This window comes from Corvus brachyrhynchos, unplaced genomic scaffold, assembly GCF_000691975.1.
Source record: "Corvus brachyrhynchos isolate BGI_N302 unplaced genomic scaffold, ASM69197v1 scaffold149, whole genome shotgun sequence".
Taxonomy (NCBI): domain Eukaryota; kingdom Metazoa; phylum Chordata; class Aves; order Passeriformes; family Corvidae; genus Corvus; species Corvus brachyrhynchos.
The window spans coordinates 64,568-69,001 of NW_008240021.1; positions in this window are offsets into that span (position 1 = coordinate 64,568).

Genomic DNA, 4,434 nt, shown 5'->3' on the forward strand with positions numbered 1-4,434 from the left:
CTCTGGGCACCCTGTGCCAGGGCCTGCCCACCCTCCCAGGGAACAATTCCTGCCCAATCTCCCATCCAGCCCTGCCCTCTGGCACTGGGAAGCCATTCCCTGGCTCCTGGCCCTCCATGCCTTGGGAATTGTCTCTCTCCAGCTTTCCTGCAGCTCCTTCAGGCCCTGCAAGGCCACACTGAGCTCAGCCCAAAGCTTCTCCTCTCCAGGCTGAACAATCCCAGCTCTCGCAGCCTTTCCTCCCAGCAGAGCTGCTCCATCCCTCTGCTCATCCTCGTGCCTCCTCTGGACACATAAATCCATGATTTTTCCTGTTCTCTTTCAGCTCATTCATCTCCCATCTTTTCCTGTCCTAATCTTCAAATCTACCCTTTCCTCATCCCAATCTTTTTCCATCTATTCTCCTTCCTTTCCTTTTTTCCCCTCTTTTACATCCTCTCACTAGATCCTAGTCCTAAATCCTAAACCCACCTGAAATGTGTGGTGTTCAGGGACAAACCTCCTGGAGAAGTGAGGAAATAGCAGGGAGAACAGGCCTGGACCTGTCCTACACTTCTGCCCATACCCAGGCAAACGAAACCTCACCTGGCAGGGCAATCCCTCTTTTCTACCGACACCTCCAGAAATCCCTCGTGATCTGGAGCTGGAGATAACCAATATCCCAGTCCTAAACCTGGGATAAATTTTGATTTCATTTTGATATTGAGTGATGAGTCATAGGTAGAAATTAAAGTTTTAAATAAGAGAATTGGCTCTTCTGTGGTGCACACAGGACCTGGTGCAAAACGAGGTTTAGTCCAGCCTAACCAAGAGATTACTTAAACCCAAAATTGCTGTGGTAAGAGAGGCTCTGAATGGTGATTTTGAGCTTTTAATAGTGCCATTTTTTTCTTTCATTTTCCTCCTTAACCCTGCCATGCTGGGCCAGCTTCTTTGTCAGGAGTCTATGAGATATTGCAGGGTATTTTTTCATAGAATCCCAGAATTACTGAGGTTGGAAAAGCCCTCCCAGATCATCGAGTCCAACCTGTGACCCCCTTCCAGCGCCTGACCACCTTTTCCAGGGAGAAATTCCTCCTGGTGTCCAACCTGACCCTCCCCTGGCACAGCCTGAGGCCATTTCCCCTTATCCTGTCCCTGTTCCCTGGGGACAGAGCCCCACTTTGTTACAACCCTCAAACATTCCCAACATCTTTTCCAAAGAACACCTGTATTTGCATACGTATAGGGAATGCATGAGGACATATTTTTATCTTGTGCTAAGTTACAAAGGGTGATTTATTAAGAGTGAAGTTATTCATCCATGCTCTCTGTGCTGCTCTCTGGGATAGGGATGGATGGGAGAGACAGCAGGATGTAGAGAGGATGGTTTGCCCAAATTCCAGCATGAAAAAGTCAGGACATTTGACATGACACTTATTACCTAAATAAAGTAAATAAAATCTCTGCTAGGGGAGTTTTTATTTCCTTAATGAGGGCACAGCCACCACTTACTGTTCAGACCTTCTTCTCCAACCCTCTGCTTTTAAATATTAAATATTAAATATCCTACAGTCTTTGGATGCTTTTGGAGGAAAAACCAAGCTTGTGAGATTCAAGGTAGCTTGGACTTGGTGGACACCTTAGATTAGTGGTGAAAGATTTGGGGATCATCCCGAGCTTCCACAAAGGGATGGACAGGGCAGGAGAGGGCGGGGCTGGCAGGGCTGGAGCGTGTCCAGGGCAGGGAAGGGAGCTGGGAAGGGGCTGGAGCCCCAGGAGCGGCTGAGGGAGCTGGGAAAGGGGCTCAGGCTGGAGCAAAGGAGGCTCAGGGGGGACCTCACTGCTCCCCACAAGTCCCTGCCAGGAGGGGCAGTGAGGGGGGGTCAGGCTCTGCTGCCGTGTGCCAAGGGAAAGGAGGAGAGGAAATGGCCTCAAATGGCACCAGGGGAGGCTCAGGGTGGAGATTGGAGAATATTACTTGGGATGAGCTGCCCAGGGAGTCGCTGTCTCTGGGAGTGCTCAGGAGGAGTCTGGATGTGGCCCTTGGGGACAGGCTTTGGGGTGATGCTGGTGGGACTGGAGTGGCACTGGGTGATGCTGAAGGGCTTTTCCCACCCTGATGACTCTGGGATTCTGGGATGCTCCGTGAGATGCCCACACACGTGTGACACTCAGACAGGTGTAGTCACTACCTGCATTGCTGACATGCAGGAGAGACACTCAGGCACCCAGATGTCATTCCAGGGATATCAAACATCCACCTGGGAATGGGTTTATGAGGTCTCAGGATCAAGTGTTTCTGCCTGGAGCAAATCCCATCACAGACCAAAGTGGACAAGGGCTCAGGCTGATGTCTGGGAGGTCTTGAGACAGCTTTAAATACAGCTGGGGGGTGGGGGATTCCCAAAAAGGCGGGCGGGGGAGTTGGCCACATGCAGATAGATGTGGATTTAGGGAGATTCCATGTGAAACGGAGTCAGAAGTGAGAATGAACAGCGACTGTAAATTTATATGCAGCTGGGAATCCAATACTGGCATTTGAAAGCAGCCCTGGGAAGACAACAGGGACAGGGATTGAACGTTTCCTTTTCTTCTGCCAGAGGAGTGTTTGAAGGAGGCAGAGCACTGGGAGAACTGGGAATCAGAGCTCTCCCCACTCCTTTCTGCCCCTGGCCACAATGTGACAGCTCCAAATGTGACAAAGAGAACATCACGGGTCACCTGTGGCTGTGCAAGGAGCAGCTGGAGGGTGGGAATGCCTGAGGTGGGTATGGCAGTGATACCTGGCCATTCCCACCTCACCTGGATTTCCTCCTGAACTTGCCAGGCACACACGTTCAGAACAAGGAAGAAGCTCAGGCCAGACAACACTGTATTAGAAACCAAACTGGGAAGCAAAGTAAAGGGAAGCAAACCCAGGGAGAGTTTGCATTGTGAGCACCAACAGGCAGTAAATTATCCCTGTCAGCTGCCTGGCAATTACTGCCTGAGCATGGAGGGGTGAGAGCTTGGGAATACCTGTAAACACTTCTGCACAGGCAATTTGTCTTGTAGCAGTACCCGAAACAGCTCCCAGGACTGCCACAGCCCTCATGCCTGGAGGGCACAGGATGTGTTGGGAACCACAGGGAGCTCACACCTGCCTGAGACGAGGCAGGCCCACAGCAGTACCGGGGCTGGCAGAGCTCCAAGTCCTGCTGGAAAGTGCTGGGAGTTGTTTTCCATTCCCATTCCTGCCCTCAGGATCCGTGGCACCGGCTGTGGCAGCCTCCCCGTGCAGGCAGAGCAAAGGCAAACGACCCTGGCTATGGAAAGGGCATGGCTGGAGCTTGCAGGGAAGGTGCTGAGGCCTCTCTGGCTGGGCTGGGATTCCAGTGCTATTTCATTCAAGTTGATTAATTTCGAGATCTGCCACTTTCTCTGCTTCCCCTCGAGCCTCAGGCATGGTGGGACTGCTCTCTCATCCCTCTGTCCTGAGGATGGGACCGAGCAATCAGGGCTTCAACAGCTTGGGCAGAAACGTGTCTCTCCTCAAAGGCACATTGTTGGGCACCGGTGTGAGGGAAGGGAGGGACAAGTCTCTGCTGTGGACAAGAGACTGAGTGTTCAAACAAGCCCCCAGGCCCCTCAAATGCCTTCTTTAGTGGGAGCAGTGGTTCAGCTTCCAGCACAGCCCAGCTGGACGCTGGTGTCAGATGTGCTGCAGCCGGAGGTATGTGTGTCACTGACCTCGGCGGCTGCACGTGAGCACCACGCCAGGCGTGCGTGCCAGGCTGGGAAATGAAATGTGTGTCCAGGATCTCCCTCACCAGGGAGGACTCGGGCACCAAGGCCAGACACGCAGCTTTACCTCCATCCTGCTGCTCCTCGGGCCCCCAGAGCTGGGCACAGCCACCTGAGAGCCGGTCACCCCATGGCTGTGACTGCGGGTGCTCTGAGGGTGGGGAAGGTTCTGAGGGTGCATTGGGGAGCTCTGAGGATGGGGAAGTTCTGGGGGTGCATTGGGGAGCTCTGAGGATGGAGAAGTTCTGGGGGTGCACTGAGGATGGGGAAAGACCCGGGGGTGCATTGAGGTGCTCTGAGGATGGCGAAGGTCCTTGGTGAGCACTGATGTGCTCTGAGAATGAGGAATGTCCTGGCTGTGCATCGGGGAGTTCTGAGGATGGAGAAGTCCTCGGGGTGCCCTGCGGGTGGGGAAGGTCCTGGGCCTGCACTGGGGTGCTCTGAGGACAGAGAAGTTCTGGGCGTGCACTGAAGGACTCTGAAGATGGGGAAGGTCCTGGGTGTGCCCTGAGAAGCTCTGAGAACGGCCAACTCCTGGGGGTGCACTGAGCTGTCCTGAGGACGAGGAAGGTTCTGGAAGGGGCCACGTTGGACGGGGCTCGAAGCAACCCGGCGCCGTGGGAGGTGTCCGTGCCCACGGCAGGGGGCTGCCCGGGATGAGCTGGCGGC